This window comes from Geospiza fortis, unplaced genomic scaffold, assembly GCF_000277835.1.
Source record: "Geospiza fortis unplaced genomic scaffold, GeoFor_1.0 scaffold217, whole genome shotgun sequence".
Classification (NCBI taxonomy): Eukaryota; Metazoa; Chordata; class Aves; order Passeriformes; family Thraupidae; genus Geospiza; species Geospiza fortis.
This window is the reverse complement of record NW_005054392.1, coordinates 2,843,177-2,861,440: the sequence shown is the minus strand read 5'-3', so window position 1 is coordinate 2,861,440 and position 18,264 is coordinate 2,843,177. Positions and strand designations below refer to the sequence as shown.

Below are 18,264 nucleotides of genomic sequence, written 5' to 3'. Positions count from 1 at the left end.
TAGCATTATCGACTACTGTTAAATATTTGCTGTCCACCATCCCAACAGTGACTTCGTATATAAAGGCAGTGATTGAAGTAAGACATCAGATAAATAAAATTAGGAGCATATTCTCATGGAATTTACCATCCAAAATACTTGTTAATTCAATTCTTCCACATGAAAGTGTGTTTAACCATGACTAGGAAGTACAATAACTTATGACAATAATCAGCAACATAATTAGCTGTAGTTGCTTTGAAACAAGGAATATTTCAGGGTGACTTTGGTACAGCAATATAGGAGGGTCCCTGTGGGCCATGTGTACAGGTACCTTCAAACTGTGACCACTGTTTTACAACAGAAGTTACATTGGTGGGGCAATTTCAGCATGTTTGCTGTAGGCAGAGGAAGAGAATGATCAGCACTATCCAACCCACAGGCAAAATCTGGAGAAGGAGAGGTGAGCACTCTTTTCTTGGTATGCTCACAGTAGGTATGAGTCCAGGTATGAATTGAAACAGCCTATGTTCACTAGGTAATTCCAGGGAACTTTCCACTATTCCTTCATAATCAGAGCATTTCAGAGCTCCCTGACAGAAGTAAGTCTTTTTCCCCCTCACATTTCAGCACATTTATTCAGTAATGGCAGAATTGGGATCTGTGAGGCTAGTATTAGAATACTTATTTTAGCTTTTCTTTGATCCCCCCATGTTACAGAAAAAAATATCCCTTAATTTGCATGGTCCTTTTCCTTGCAACTCTTGGCCTTTAACACATTCAGTGTAGTGAACCAAAACCACTGCTACTTGCTTCCCCTGAAATTATACCAGTTTTTTTCACCCTGGACATACTGTGTATGTCGCTGAGAGGGATACCAGACCCAATGATCACATAGATCTTCTTGGGTCAAGGCTGGGGCTGTGCTGCACTCCAGGCCCACCTGCTGGCCGGCTGCACAGGGGCTGGGGTCAGGGTGGACTGGGGAAAGGCACCCTCCATAACCTGAAGTGACAAAACTTGGTGACCAAGCCACACCAAAGCCTTTGAGGAGGAGAGTTTTTGTGGGAAGACAAGGAAAGAAAGGCAAGGCAAGGCAAGAATAATTTCTTCTGGAGCTGTCATTACGGAGGAACTGCTAAATATGTCAAGAATTTACAGTTCAGATGCAGGAAATTCAGCTGGACAAATCTAAATGTGACCTGATATGGCTACTGGAAAATTAAAATAATGAAGTATCTGACTTTATTCTGTGTGTTTGCTATAGTGGAATTTTCTTTGATAGCACTGAAATGCAGTGGTGTGTTGTCATTTGGTTGAGCAGTAACAGCACAAGTGGGAAACAGTGGAAAAGCTTGCATTGAGGTGAGAACTGTAGCCTTTGATCCTGTCTTTATTCCCCTATCAGTCTTCAGGTTTGTTCAGTATCTGGCTTGTTTTGATTGATATGTGATGCCATAATGCTCCCATATTTATGTTTCATTGATGTAAGTGGTTATTGTTAGTCCATGCCAGGAAAGAAACAGTGGCAGCCATTGGCCTGCATTTCCATAACGGAGTCAGCCAACAGAGGGAGGTGAGGGTTCCTCTGGGGTAGAGGAAGGAAGGGACTCTAAGTCTGAACCATCCATACTTTGAAAGGAAACAGAATTCTTATTTAATTGCCTCTAAATCCTAAAGTCTGCTTGTTACCAGCCAACAGATGGTGTATGCTTACAGATCCTCCAGCCCTCCTGGTCGTTTTCCTTCCTTTTTTTCATTTTTCCTGAAGGAGATGCCAGAATTTATGTTACCTCAATACAGTAAGAACTTCAGAAATAAACTCAAGCAACAGTTTTTGAACACAGAACTGTAAGACAGCATATTTTTGTGAAGTGCATATTGAGTTCAGAATTGTTTATGACTTAGTTTACTTAATCTCTTCAATTTGCATATATATTCTGCAACTTTGAACTGAGCAAAGCAAATATCCTACTTCTTGGAACATTTTGGCATACTTTGATGATAAGGAAAAACAAGGAAAAAATATAATGAAGAAGTATTTTTTGGTTTTTTGCAATGCACCACAACTCTACACAGCAAACATTCTAAGTGTGTAAAGTTTAGAAGCTTGCTGAACTTCCTCTGCATGTTCCCAGTGTTTTAACATTCCTTTTAAGATGTTTGCCATAATGGATTTCACAGATGTATTGCTTTATAACTGCTTCATGTATCATATATCAAGTGTCTTTTGAATTTTTCTTACTTATGGATTATATGGATTATGGATTATAGAAATGTCCCATAATTACCATTGCCTCTAGCTTGACAAACACCTGGAAAGTGATACTATTTGTTTCATGACAGAAGGTTGTTTTGATCAAGAAACCAAGGACAGATCTCATTTTTTGTTGTTGTTTTAGGATTTAGTGCTCCTGAAAAGAGCGCTCACTTTTTTGGGCACCGAAGTGTGTGTATTTTTTTATCCTTTTTTATGCTTATTTTTTCCTGGTGGACTTGCCCTGTCCTTTCTTTCATTGTATTTTTGCATACATAGAGACAGAGACTGGTAATCTTTCATAAAATTTGAAATCTAGCAGGAGTGAGTTCTGTACTCTGCAAGTTTTTTTTGTTTCCTTCCTAGAGGAAACCTCTAACAGTGAGGTATTTAAACCTTTGCCACACCCCTAAGGCTGTGCATCCCATATGCACTGCCCATTGCAACAAACCAGAAGATTCCTCATTCTCCTGATGTTGCACTAGGAGTGGAAATGTTAACAAAGGTGTGTTTAGAACAGAAGAACACGATATAAGTCTGTAAAGATGCCATTCCTACAAGGCAACAGTGATGGTGTGATCAGCATCGTGATTATCAGAAAGAAGCACAAAGCTGCTCCCCCAGTGACACCAGCACGAGCCCAAAGTGATAGCACTAGCTGGTCAGCAGGCATGAAGCACATGCCACAGCAGCTATGGGTGAGGATACTGAGTTGTTGAGTGCTGGGAGCATCCATGGCTCACTTGCAGCTGTCAGAACTCATGAGAGGAAATAGGAAAGTTGGAGAGCAAGAGGAGATGGTGAGGCAGGACTTCCAGGCTGGTTAACCTCACTAGGCCTCTACCACATTCTTCACCTTCTGACAGTGCTACAACATGAGGGCAAAGGGAAATAAAAATTTTGCTGCTTTACTAGAAAAGATTGAGAATCACTGGATTGGAGCTCAAGAGGGGAAAGAAAGAAATATCTTAAAAAGTGACATCTGTAAATATTTTTCCTGTCAGTATAACATTTCTTCTTTTGAGAAAGAAAAGTCAAACCCACAGGTTTCAGGAGTAAGAGAAAAGGACAGTCAGGTTTTCAGGTCAGGCTTGGGTCTCCTGTTCTGCATATTCTCTCTACTTGGTGTCCAGCTCCCCTGTTGGGAGCCAGGAAGGGCAGAGCATGGCCAACAGGCCAGGTTCTTCTGATCACAGCTGTCCCTCTGTGTGTTTGCCTGGTGTGTGGCCCTTGCTAATGCCGGCTGAAATGTTCTGCTTGTTTTTATAGAATTGTCAAATAGTTTGGGTTGGAAGGGACCTTTAAAGGTCGTCTAGTTCCAACCCCCCTGACATAAGCAGAAACAATTTCAGCTAGATTATGTTGCTCAGAGCCCCATCCAGCCTGACCTTGAATGTTTGCAGGGATGGGGCAACCACCACCTCACTGGGAAATCTGTGGGTTCCAGTGTTTTACCACCCTCATCATAAGAGTATTTCTTCCCTATATCTACTCTGAATGCACCCTCTTTTAATTTGAAATCATTACCCATTGTCCTATCACCACAGACCTACCAAAAATCTGTCCCCACATTTCTTGTGTACACCCTTTAGGTACTGGAAAGCTGCAACAATGTCTCCCCAGAGTCTTCTCTTCCCCAGGCTGAACAGCCCCAACTCTCCTCATAGGAGAGGTACTCCAGCCCTCTGATCATCTTTATGGTCTCTTTCTGGGCTTGGCTCAATGCATTTCCTGTGCTGAAGGCTTCAGAGCTGGATGCAGTAGTCCAGGTGGAGTCTCACGAGAATGAAGCAGAGGGCCAGAGTCACCTCTCTTGACCTGCTGGCCATGCTGACATTTTAAATTCTTTTAGCAATGAGCACTTCCCCTTTGTGCAAATAGGGGCCACACGGATAGTTTGGTCATTCTTCTGGTTTTAGTAGGGTTCTTCAGGGGTTTGGACCACGCATATGCTTTACCACAAGATATATAAGGGCTCTTGTTTCACTGTCATCTCCTGGGTGCATGTGAATGTTTCAGGGGCAGCCATTTGTCTGTCTGTGTGCACACCTGGCTAACTGGGTGCAGCTATATGGCCATCAGCCGAAGGTCTGCAACACTGCCCTTGCATCTGGCTCAGCTTTCAAGAGCTTATTTGACTGCTGGGTGTCCTGGCATGGTGGATTCAAGGCCAACCCCCTCAGGGAGGGTTACATAGGAAGTGCTAAGCACCATTACCATTACATGGATTTTCTCAAGGCAAGAGAGGTCTTCTCCTGGCCCAACAAACCTCCTATAGGATTTTACCCCAATCTCATTGTACAAAGTTGCTCTTGTATGGCAGTTCAAGACCATAGTCCCCTTGCTGTAGTCTGAGCTTGTCAGTCCACATGAGCCATGAGTTTCTTTCTGGCTTCCCTTTGACAGACATGTAGAGACATATCTTGTAGTGGATCCCTTTTCCCAAGAGATTGTTCTCTTAAATACGCCACATTACAATCTAAAAGTCCAGACAGGCCAAGATTTTCTTAGAAGTACTGACTATCAGATCTAAGAAAGTGAATTGACTTGATAATGGAATGAAAATCTTCTTGTTTTTTTAAAAAATCAGTTTGCAAAATGGAGACTGTTGAGCGGGGAGGGAGGGGAGAATTAAGTTTAGAACTTAATTCCTCCACACTCAACAGGCTCATTTACAGGAAGAATACAACAAATCTCTTGTTTTTGCAGCACAAGGCCTTTATACAGGTAAACATGTTGAGAATGCTGCCTGTAGTGTTTGCCCAGCTAGACCATAAAGAATTCCTGGTAGCAGAGGGGATCTAGTGCCATTGCCCAGCCCCGGCAACCTCTACTTTCCTCCTGCCTCCCTATTGCCAGGGAGGGAAACTGCCAGAGTCGCCCAATTCCTCTGAAACTGTCGAACAGGTTTATTCTGAGTATAGACAGAGTGGTCTTCCATTTTGCAATTACAGAAACAAGAATATCCTGTCGAGCTTTCTCACTTTCCTCCCTTCCCCACTGCCACCGCTTGGTATGACTGTAGGGAATATAAATGGAACAGGAAATTTGACCGCATCCAGGATCAATGTCATTAAAGACACATCTTGTTTTAAAATCTAATTTTATAAAACTGCTGTGTTATATAATATGCTTTTGTTTGTCGTCTTGATTTTTATCGGGTAGTGTACATTCCCCTGGACCTTTTCATGAAGGAATGTTTATACCTGTGGGCAGGCACTAATGGCAGTGAAAGGCTTGCATTCATGGGAACAGCATTTAGCAATTCATGGTTGCCAAGGTAAGCAACAAAGGCATGCCCTCTGCCACTCCACTGCCTCTAAAAGAAACAGTCTCTAAGGTAACAGGCTAGCACCCCTTGAGGCCAAAAATCTTTAGCTTTTTAGACAGAAAAACTCACTAAATAATACCAAGAAAAGCATTTTTTTTTTTGTCAAGGAATTTTTTTCTTCACAACAGAGAAGGGGCTCAAAGTGTTCTATTTTTGGTTCTGCACAGGAATTTAATTCAGCTGCTGCCCAGTCTTTGTGCACTCAACACCCCTTTGACAGTTTGGTTTCGGGGGCACATAGGACTAATGAGCCAAGGCATGACTGCAGTCAGAGACTGGCGCCTCCCAGGCCTGTGACTGTTGTTCAAGTGAATAGGCAATTTCTCTGATTAGCTTGGAATTTGCAGCATTATCCAGATGGTTATTTGGCATGAGCCCTTTTTCAAGGATCACAGTCAATTTGAGAGATTGAGTCACCTGAAGAAAAGGTCTGCAGAGACAGTAGTTGCTAGATGCTGCCTGTGATAGGATGGGAGAATGGGCTTCTCCTCGACTTCATCTTGCTCTGCAGCTGCTTGCCAACCTCTTTTATCTTACTGTAGCAAAAGGGAATAAGTAGGTGAGTCATCACATTTTCCTAGTGAGAGACATTAATTGGGAGAAGAAATAATTAACTGGGAGAAGAGTAAAGGGCTTCTTTTTAAAACTGAAATCTAACAAAAAGTGAAATGTCAGATCACCATTCTGCTTATATTGGTGTGTCAGAGACTCACTGCATGCTGAAGACAACTTGTTTGTGCAGAATATTCATATGACTCTAACATGGGTACAGTTTGCTGCATGTGGGGAAAAGAAAATAAGCATTTTCTGGAATATTTTTCTTTCTAAATGACTCAAGTTATCGAAACTACTTGACAATTGTAAAGCGGCAATTCATGGACTGTAACAGGGTAATACAGGACCTGATGGATGTAATATGTCTTTTTATACCTGATGCAGTTCCTGCAGTTCCTAGGGTAGTAACAAAGGTCTTAGAGCTGCTCATGAAAGGAGATATGTGTCCTAGAACCCTTTTGCAGCTTATTCAACAGACTTGATGCTGATGTATTAATATGTTTTTACTCCAAACAGAGTCAGGTTGATAATCAGACCTAGCTGTATCTTCAGGTGTTCAACACATGCCTCACATTTCAGCCAGTCTCTGTGAATAAGCTTCAAGTTGTTGAGATAACTTACAGCAGTGCAAGGGAAAGATGATTTGCCTACTTTCTACTCAGTCTGACATAAAGGTTCCTGCCCTCACTGCATTCAAAGAAAGGACACACAACGCTGACAATTCACTTTGTTTACTTTCATTTCATGTTCTATAAAGTAATTATGGTATAACTGTAGGCTTTCCCATTATTTAAAGCAAAATAGCACAGAGACGATTAAACAAGGAAGTAAATTGTAATCATCCATCATCCACCCCAGAAACACCAACAATGTGACAATTTGTTATTATGCAAAAATTGCAAAGTTGAGGCCATGCCAGTAAGTATCCAGACACTCTTTTTAAGTTCATCACCTTGTCATGTTCACATTTTGATGCAGCCCACATTCACATGCTGTCATGCAACAGAGGTCCTGTTCCATTTGAGGCATAGATTGACTGGTGCTCCCTAAAGAAGAAACAATTTGGTATTTGTTTATTGCATATCTTTATTCACATCTCAGATGCAAAAAAGGAACTAAATGTCATCTAAGGTGGGATGGAGACATGTTGCCGTCTGAGCAATCTGTGCCTGTCTTCTGAGGAAGCAATATTTTAAGCAATAGCTTAGCACATGCCCACAGCACTGAGCCGGGCAGTCATAGCTACTTCCAGCTAGAGCATGACCAAGTTGTGAAATTAGTCAGGTCATGAAAACAAAGTACTGAATCTCTATTTTTTCACACATTCCCAGGAATATCCCTATAGATTGGCTGAAACATTTCAGAAACCTTCATCTTGAGGAAGATATGCCATATGCAAAACTTCAATTTGACACAATTTTAATTAACAGAATATAAATTCTTGAAAGCTGGTATTTGAAACAACAGTAGTAATAGGGACCTTATTAGACTTATCATGAACTAGCAAATAATAAGAGAGATTAATTTACAAAAACCAATTTTTCTAAGTTCTGGCTTCAGTTTATTTCCTTGAACTTAGTGTTGATATTTTTGTTGACTTCACAAAGTTAACATAGAAACTGCATTCTGTGTCTATTATTATAAAGTATTATTTTATATCTAAGCTATCATTATTAGCTGAACAATCTAAACCCTTTTCCATCCCCCTCCCCCCTGCCCAAAGAACCATTATGTTACTGTGAAAAGACAGAATCTTGGGAAAAATAAAGTAAAAATTGATTGCTCATACTTTGACAATGTGGTTTATAGAGATTGTTTTCTAACAGCTATAAAATACTTGCATTTCCCTGGGAGAAAGATGAAAATATGTAACCACCATTTGCCTAACAGCTCTTAACTGTAGCTGGAAAATAGATTTGTTTCATATGACCTAATTATTGTCACATTTGTCTCATATTTTTGATTTGTGCTTTTGCAGATCACAAGGCACAGTGTACACATGCATTTATATGGCATTCCTTTTCCAAAGGAATAACATGACATAACCTGACATCTTAGAAGCTGATCCAAAATTCAGCAAGGTCACGAGGAAGACTCCTAGCTAAGCATCATTCTATCCCCCTTATGCTCTGAGCAGATCTTTTCCCCCTAATTTACTTCTTAGATTTCAGTAGCTGCTCCCAGAGTAGGGAGAGGGACCTAGTTAATGAGATTCTTTTTCATATTCAGGTTTTATTACACCATTTAACACAAAGTTGACCGACAATGAGATTTCAAATAATCAGTGTTTTGTACAGCAGATGGCTACTGGAGCTTTTAGAATACTTTTCCTATAGTATTTAAATTGAACTAGTGCCCAAATATTTTTGTCCCAAAGATGGGAACTTCAGTTTACTTTCAGTTTAGTTTCACATGCAGGAGAGGCTAGCCTCTTATTCAGACCTTATCTAGATAAGTCAAATGTCTTGATACTTCAAGATTGGAGAGGAAGCGATTTGAATACAAGAATTCTAGGACAGGTTTCCAGTATTTCTGGTCCCACTTGCCACTACCACTGTTTTAGCTTTTATTTTGTAATATTGAAATTTATTTCCCTGTCTAACCCAGATCTGCAAGAGAGGAAGTCCAAAACATCTGTAAAAAAAGACCAACCTAACATTTTAGGAAGTGAGGCAAGCTTTAGGCAGAACTGACTCTAAGAATAAACAAAGACCTTTAATTTTGCTACAACTATTTTCCCTTCTTCACCTCAGCATTGGCCAGGAAATCTCAAGATATTAAAAGGCAGACCTATTACATGAACAAAGAAAAATATAATGATGCCTAATGGAATATGTATTAGTGAATGGAAAATAATGGTCAACTGTGTTTTCAAGGATAGCTAATTGTATAGTAGTAGATAATCATGGGGAATGAGAGGAGCCCTTCTCTCAGACCAATGTATTTAAGGATTCACTGTGTTCTGTCTACTGAAGTGTTTCTCTGAAAATGCTCATATAGGCCAGGCTTTTTTTCTCCTTCTGTCTTAAAAATGTTATGCATTTACAGATAAAAATAATAAATATTGTTTTTCTTTCAATTCTATGGGTTATGAGTATGGTTGATAAGTAGAAGGCAGTATCTTATCCCTGTGCACTACTGCTTACCTAACCACAACTAACTTACCTCATTGTTATAAATGATTGTCACCCTGTGGTGCTTTCCTGCTATTTGGGCTTCTAAAGGTCTCCCCACTTCTCTACATTAATGTCTTACTGCAGCTAGGACTGGTTTGGAGGTGATGATACATGAGCCAGGAAGGGCTCCACCTTATTTTCAAACCAAGAAATAACTCAATGACCTGACAGCTAAAACCACCTTTTGCTTTTAAATTGAGGAAAAGAGATGGGAAGTCACTGAGAGACAGTAAATGTGAGCTACTTTTAAATTCCAACCTAGCTTTAAATGGTGCTTTGACAACACACAGAAAACTATTTATTTTGGGACTTACAGGACTTCTGCAGAGTTGGTGCAAATACAATGAAAATTGTAATGTTTATATAATCTATAAATAAAACAGTAAAGAAGCCCAAGTCCCACCAGGATCACAAGTCAAAAAGGAGTAGGAACAAACAAGATAATTAAAACATGGATTGGTTGATTTTTTTCCCTTAATAAACAATGAACTCCTTGATATACTCATATTTGCAGATAGGTATAAACATGCAAAACACAGAGAAAATGAAAATGTTTATCGAGTCCCGTTTCCCAAAATACTACAAACAGGAAGCAGTTAAAGGTTTCACAGAAAGGAACTGGTTTCTTGGGTTCAGAACTAGAGTTTCTGAAGAGACTGGGTTAGGTCCTAGAAAGGCACAAAAACACTCAGATAACATTTTCTAGAGATAAATTATTCATAAAATACAGCCTTTCAGACAGAAACACAGTGTAACACTACATGTAAGAAATTGTCCACATGAATATCTATGTATTCTTGCTCACTCACCCAAAACATAAAATCTTCACTAAAAAATGTGACCTCATTAACATATATAGTAGAAAAGTGACTCTTGATAAATTGAAGTCAAAAAATATCAACCTCATGTGTTTGAGGATGCAAAGGGAATTACATATTTTGATTCTTAACTTTCCTCAATATTATTTTTTGACAGTTCACCCAACACTAATGGAGATGCCTCTAAGTTCTTTGGATTCAATGCAAAAGACACTTTCTTTTCCCAGAATGTACTACTTATAAAATGTAAATGTTTTCCATTTCTAATCTTCAAAGTAAATTACAACTAATGAAGGGGTAATGCGAAAAGTTTCATTAGGCTCGTCTCCATAGACACAGGATTAACAAAAGTCTATTTTCCCTGTAGGCATCCTAATGTATTTATGGTAATAGCATAATTTTTAAATTTTTTTTTTAAATACAATGGGGAGGGAGTCACCAAACATACAGATAAAGCAAGATGTGAAAAGTGAAGATAATTTAAGTAGAATCAATAAGGTTTGCTCTGGGATTTGGGAAAGCTGAAATGAATGACCTGGAATGCTTAAATTGCTTACACTTCCCACAATGTTGGCAGGAAATAATAAAACGCATGAAAAAATTCCTCATGATTTTCATTAAACACCAGTAGAACTCAGGTATTCAATTTCTGCCTAACTCAAGAAAGGAAATATAAACTGTGTCTTTCTTTATATAGTATATCTAAGGCTGAAGAAGCCTTCCAGTCACTGAGAGCTATGCAGAATGAGAGCATTCTTCTTTTTTTCCTGCTGGTATTATATATTCACCTTGAAGGAAGGCCTACTGGAAAGGCCTTCCTTCAAGGTGTATTTTGTTTTTCAGTGCACCACTACTGCTCAGGGGGTTAGATAAGAGATGTAGATTCTGGAAGAGGCAGGCTGTGTGCCAGGATTCACAGATTAGACAGGATGTGTTTATGCATTGCTACATTTGCAGACTTTCATAAAAATGGGTATAAAGGCACCATTTCTAAGGCTAGTACCAACAGAATAGAGAAGATGGTGAGACTCATCTTGAAGTATTTGGCCTAGGAAGTTTGCAGAGAGTTTGCCAGGTTTTTTACATCCTTATCAGTAAGTTTTCTAATATCGGCAAGGAAAACTCATGACCATTAAATAAAAACTTTGGTTCTCTAGGCTTTTTCAGCAAATGCCTACTCCTGAGTATGTGTTTAGGCTTTACACCTGAGCAGCTGATAAGTAATTTCCAAAAGCCCTGTGTGACTGCCTTTTCCCACTTTCAGTGCAGTCAGGGAAAACTTACTTTCAAGTTTTAATATGTCCTTCACAAGGCTGATTTAAGGAATCTCCAGAAACCTGTTTTTGGGCACTGTTTCTCTAAGTAATTTTTTTTACAACCCACCAGTAACTTCCTGATGAAGTGTGTACTTTGACACAGATCAAGAAAATGTGGAAATCAATGGGACAGTTAGTACCGACTTTGCTGAGAATAGTCAGGCACATGGAGTTTTGAAAGTATCAGGCCAAGAGTTGCAGAGATAGCTGAAGGCCTGTCAGAACATTGTTCCTGGACTTTCAACTCCCTCTTCCCAGAGCAGGTACCTAGACTTGCTTGCAGAGTAATGACCAAGATTGGAATAACCTACTGGGATCAAACAAAAACTAATGGCTGGAGCTCATTGTCACACCAAATTCTGTCAGCTCTTTTTTTTTAAGGCTATGGAAAAAAGTTATGAAAAAATGAAAGTTTTCATTTTTGTGTTGGTAAGGAGAATATTCTGAACCAGTCAACCTTTTGGAAACTTTCAGAAATCAGGCAAAGCCCTTCAGCAGACAGGGATGTGCTCAGCTGTCATTTGCAGGACCACCTATAGCTAATTAGGAAGAGGAGTTGAGAAGCTAGCTGCTAGTTAGAAATGCCCGAGGCTATGGATAGGTCTACACTGTAGTTCAGGTGCTAAGCCTGTTTTCTTACTCTGATGTCTGTTCATTTTCTCCCACGGAAACCAGAGGTTTGAGCTGCCCTTTGGAAGAAATCAAGTTTTCCCTAAGATGAAATCCACTAATTATTTTGGGGATAATTTATTTTCAGAAAACACTAGTTCAGCCTGTTGAGCTCTATGCTGTTTTCTATGTAATTCTAGCAAGGTCATTCTCTTGACTACCCTCTCACTAACTCATAACATGCTCCATGGTGTGCATTACTTACACATCATGCTATAAAGACACCACTGCAGCAGGCTGAAATGTTCTGAAAGGTCACAACATAAAATAATTATGTCTTAGGCTGTGGGGGCTTCCTGTGGACTCCAGAGGAGACAGTAGGTGAGATACTCCAGAGCATAGCCCTGAGCAGTATGGATGTGAGTCACCCTGTGCCAGCTGGTGTAGGATTGGTCCCTGAGGGGAAGTCTGTAGTATTGTGGCTGTTGCTATTGCTACAGAGATAAAATTGAGAGTGCCTAAACTAGGGAAGAAACAGTGGAATTTTAAAGGATCCTGAGAAGAATTAGTTAAGATCTTAAGAGAAAAAATATTTACAATCTATTCAGACAATAAAAGGGATGATGGATGAAAAGCATACCAGTTGCAAAGAAGCTCATTCTACTTCTGCCAATTCTTCATTGTAATATGCCTCAACCAGGCCACAAATAGAGATTTGCTCTACCATAATTCCTGCATTCACTTACCATTGAAATATATTTATTGCTGATGGTTAGCAGCCAGCCTTTGAAATGGTGCACTAAGTGCCTCATTTTTATATTATTTAGTCAGAAAAAGTCATAATTTAACTTTGTTTTGCAAGTATTCTGACAGACCAAGGAAGACTTTATTTTGCTGTCCAGCGCTTGGGTGAGTCCCTTGTTGAACATTTGGCATCTGAACACTTGAGTGTTAAATGCAGCATCTTTTCTCCTTGAGCAGGGTGATGTGCACTGAAGGCTCAGCTCTCCTTCCTTCCCATATCCCAGATCCTTGGAGAGAGAAGAAGCAGAACAGTTCCTTGAGCCAGCATGAGGCTTTGCTTCAGAGACACTGTAGGAAGAATTGTGCCATTCTGGCAGAAATGAGGAACAATTGTTCTTTCTGTTGTTGAACTTTCTTTTCAGGAAAAGACAAGGACCTGGAAGATGAAAGATCTTGAACTTTATGTGTGTCCAGCACATATGCCACCATCTGGGATATGCCACTAACTATAGGAAGCAACCTATGTGAAAATGATGAATGTGCTACAAATGCGATGGTCTTTTTCAAGAATTTCTGCCTTCCCAGAGAAATTTGACAATCCTGCTTCAGCACCAGCTGGGGTGTGGCAGGCAGTCTGGCCAGGAATATTGGCGGAAATGTGAAATCTCTTCAGTCCCATGCATGGTCTTCTAGCAACCCATGTGGAGGTGATATGGTGTTTGCAGGTAATGGTGCTTGGCAACCTGTCTGCCCCAGCCACATAGTCTGGAAGGAAAGGGGATTGGTTTGGGCAGGTTTGGTGGGTGCACTCACTATTTTATTGACTTCTATCTTAGCAATAGAGGTATAAGGAACTGAAGGATCTGTTGCAGATACAGAAGAAATCATGTGCATTTACATTGGAGGCTATTAACATACAGCATTTGACCTGCATAGGAAGAGCAGTGCAAAAGGGAAGAATAGTTTTTTTGCATGCCTTCACTCTCAGGAGAGTACACAAGGGGAATCATGTCAGATTTCTTCTTGGTGCAATTTCTCTGCTTACTAGCTTGGAAAGTTGGGTTTTTTTTGTTTGTTGTAATGGATAATATTGAAATGCTGAGACAGGGAAAAAAAAAAGCCTGAAACTGTTCCATAGGCTGTTATAGTCTTATAAATTTAAATAGTAAAGTAAATAAAGTATAGTGTCTGGCAGTTCTCTTTAGCTCTGATAGACATTTATAGTTTCGAGTACAGTGGATATTGTTAGCCATCACTTTACCTCCACAAAACCCCTCCATTTACTAAAAGTCTGGTTGGAATAATGACACCAAATTAATGATAATAAAAAACAGCTCTACAACTACTCCCCAGTTTTGTTTTAATTGTAGAAATCTTAGTTTAATATGCAAAATTTTATTATAAGATCTTATGGCTCTTGTTCAGGAAGGCTTTTCTTCCTTTTTGAGCAACTAATTCCTTTGCAGAGTTCATGCATAAACACTTCTGTGTACTTCAATATCTGCGAATGGGTCGTTTGGTTTTTTCACTACTACTACTATTATTATTATTATTATTATTATTGTTAATTGTTTTATTTAATTTTATTTTTAGCTGCTCATGCTTCTACATGTAAGTACTTCCAAAGTGAGTAAAGTTGCTGAGATGGGTATCTCATTCAGAGAAAGTAAGTAGACTTAAAATATTAAAATATTAAAATATGCATAACTTGCTTCATTAATCATGGGACATTCTACACTGGCGCAGCTTTCCTTGTGCCCTCTTCCTCACCTTTCTTCAACACATACTGTGGCACATCCTGAAAGAGAAGTCTCCCACCACCACTCCCTTGATATTGATATAAAGGCAGCTTCACATCCACCCAGATTCTTCCCTTTCCTCAGTAACCATGAAAACACAACATCCATCTTTTCCTCTCTCTGACTGTGTCTTTGGACTTTGGGCCAGGTAAGAGTTTGAGCTATAAATTGAAGTGAATTATACAGCTGGGTAAATAAAGTGGGACGAAAGGGAGAAAAAGGGAAATGTGTTTCCTATCACAGAGTTTAAAAAACAGACTTGGCACACAAGGGGAAAAAACAAAACAGGAAACAAGTTTCTACATATAAATTAAACTTTTTCACCCTCAAACTTTTTAGATAGCCCAGGAGTAATAAGTACGTGTGTTTCTTGGACCAGCAAAGCAAGCATTCCAACACTAAATGGCTTCCTGTTCAACACGTTCAAAGCCAGAGACTGTTTTTGGGGGTTGGTTAGAAATATGTGTGAAGTATGCACTTTTACTTCAGGCCAAATCAAATGTTTTTAATCTCCCTACCATCCCCCTCCCCCCCCAAAAAAGAAAAGGAAAAAAAGTCAAAAAAGGGAAATGTGACCCAAGTTTTCTCTTTCACTAAGGAAGTTCAATGATTACCCTTCAGTTAATGTGCAAATATTCTCATTTCCCTGTAAAGATACATAAAAGGGAACTGGTGAATGTCATTCTACACTGGCATTTGATGCTGTTGAACTATAATGAGTAGGTGCGTACAAGAGCTAAAGAACTTGGACCCACGAAAGACAGGAAAACAGCAAATATTTTAGGGTGTGAAGTGTGTTACAGCATTTTCCCCCATTAGTGTCAAAGCTATAATTCACAAATTGTTGATCCATTTTCTTCTGCTACCACATCACTCTCAAATATTATTTGGTACTGCATTTTGTTTGCCCACAGATCTTTAGGTTTTTGTTTCCTTATTTTTTTTTAGGTTTACAAGATTTGATTACATGGTCAAAAGTCAAAGTAAGACACATGGGAAAAAACATGGAGCACCATATGCCATGGATGTGCCAGTGTGAGGGGGTTTTCTAGTTCCTCAGTGAAGCCACAGGGTACTTTTCGAAAAAAACCAAAAAAACAAAAACAAAAACAAAACAAACAAAAACAAACAAACAAAAAAAACCAAAACAAAAAAACCAACCCCCTCCCAAAAAAAAACACCACAAAAAAACAACAAACCAGAAAAGTACACCTTTTCTTTTTTCCTTACAGCTGGCAGGCAATAGGTATGTTTAACTAACCTAGACCTCAGTTTGTCCCTTTCTATAATTTCACTAATTACTGCTTCTAGCAACATATTTTCTGCCAACTCCAAGGAAACAGAAGCCATGTAAGTGGTAGCCAACTATTTTCTTTTAGTATTTTTCTCATTCCAGTGTTTTTGAGCAAACTTAGGTTCTAAACACTGTTCTGTTTCAATATTTGAAGAATGCTATGTACTGAGTACTCTCCAAGCTGGTATGTTGTTGTGAGGCATCAGTCTTGTCTGTTGCTCTCATCCCACCTCGCATGAACTGATCTGCGTACTTTTTTTTGGTTCTTTCCACCTGATTTTTATAAAAACCTAACCAAACAAGAAAACAACCAATCCCCTTTCTTTCCGCCACTGCTAGGTCCTTATGAACATCTAGGTTTGGGTTTTCGCTTGACAAAAATGAGTCCTAGGCAGAGTCTCAAGTCTCACCTAAATCAGTAAAATTTGACTTGTGCTAATTTGCACCAGAATAAGCCAGGGTTTTGTTTAGACCCTGCCAAATATAGTACTCTTTTCAGAGTTCCGCTGAAGACAGAACTAACAAAGGTAGTGGAAGTCAATGAATGCTAGATAGACTTCACTGACAACTCATCCCTGGACCTCTGTGTACTCCAATATCATACCATCCTTGATATCCAGAGCTATTCCTGGGAGTGGGGAGGACAGAGGGAGAAATGACTGGTTAAGGATGTTTCCTTCCTTGAAAGTCCAGCTTCCCCAAGAAGAGTTGCAGGAATTCAGTTTCTACTGATTCTGTGGCAGCTGCTCAGTGAAGCTCTTCTGCTACCTCCCTGGAGCACTTAAATTCAATTTCAGTTCAACTCCAACCCTTCAGACTCCTTCCTTCCCACAGGCCCATTTTCCCATAGTCCCAAAATAAAACCACTGTGTTTGTTTGTTATTCTGAACCTTGCAACTTCCTTTCCCTGACCTTCACTATTAACACTTTAGAGTTTCTCTTCTTGTTTCTTCTCATCTAATATCATATTTCTATACACCAGTAATTTTTCTGGTATGTTAAATGAGTAATTGGCAAACTAATATGAATTCTTAGGAGGGGAATGGGTTTAGGTATGTCCTATGGAAAGTTCAGAGTCCAAACTTTCTGTCACGTTGGTCAAACTTCAGGCTCACAGCAATAATCAGTATCAGCAGATTATAATCCGAGACCATGCACTTTGGTATAATCAATATGTTTCTTTGTAACTCAGCCCATTCTTCTAAAATTGAAACACAAACCTTTCATTTGCAACAAGGAAAAATAATGGTCTGAGAAATATTATGTAGAAGCACGTGAATTTTATGTCTGAGCTGTAACGGTTACTCCTGGGCTGCCCACATATACACTTTTGAGGGAGGACAAAAATAGAGCATGAAAAAAAAAAGTAGGAAAAAAAAAAAGAAATACAGAGCAAGAGAGAGAGACGAGGAAGGAAAAGAAAGAGAGAGAGAGAAAAGGAAGGAAGGAAAGAAGGAAGGAAGGAAGGAAGGAAGAAAGAAAGAAAGAAAGAAAGAAAGAGAAAGAAAGAAAGAAAGAAAGAAAGAGAAAGAAAGAAAGAAAGAAAGAAAGAGAAAGAAAGAAAGAAAGAAAGAAAGAGAAAGAAAGAAAGAAAGAAAGAAAGAGAAAGAAAGAAAGAAAGAAAGAAAGAGAAAGAAAGAAAGAAAGAAAGAAAGAGAAAGAAAGAAAGAAAGAAAGAAAGAGAAAGAAAGAAAGAAAGAAAGAAAGAGAAAGAAAGAAAGAAAGAAAGAAAGAGAAAGAAAGAAAGAAAGAAAGAAAGAGAAAGAAAGAAAGAAAGAAAGAAAGAGAAAGAAAGAAAGAAAGAAAGAAAGAGAAAGAAAGAAAGAAAGAAAGAAAGAGAAAGAAAGAAAGAAAGAAAGAAAGAGAAAGAAAGAAAGAAAGAAAGAAAGAGAAAGAAAGAAAGAAAGAAAGAAAGATGTGGTCGAGAACAGAAGGCCAGCTAAAATTGGAAAAGAAAATGAATGCCAAAAAATATTTCAGGGAGAATTTATGGTACTTTAAATCCCTATTTCTTTTGCCAAGTAGAGAAATCCTAAGCCTGTTACATGATCTTAAACATCTTTCCAAGTGCTTCAGTGAATCACTGCCATTACCAATATGGGCAGAAATTTACTATATCAGGTTCCCAGACACTGAACACAGTGTTGGCAGAGCTGATAGGTATTAACTCAGTGAGTCAGATAGGGTGTTCCTTTTTTATCTTCAAGGCACACAGGAGCAGCTCCAGCCATGCTGCCCCTGCAGCTGCTGCCGAAAGCTGGCTGGCCAGTGTGGTAAGGCTGGAACTGCTGATGATTGGTGCTGCAAGACTTGTATGGTAAGTTCAAGCTGTTCCAGAAGGCAATGAGATGATTACTGACATCCTGGAGTAGTTCCTTGAGGTCAT

At 39.2% G+C, this 18,264-nt stretch overlaps 1 long non-coding RNA gene across 1 annotated transcript in view; it reads left to right on the top strand.

Moving 5' to 3' along the window:
- Positions 1 to 13,070, top strand: part of LOC115948410 — a 42,948-nt gene extending 29,878 nt beyond the window's left edge. Inside the window, exon 3 of the long non-coding RNA XR_004082232.1 lies at positions 13,023 to 13,070. This is a non-coding gene — a long non-coding RNA (uncharacterized LOC115948410). The remainder of the gene's footprint in view (positions 1 to 13,022) is intronic.
- Positions 13,071 to 18,264: the final 5,194 nt, after the last annotated feature.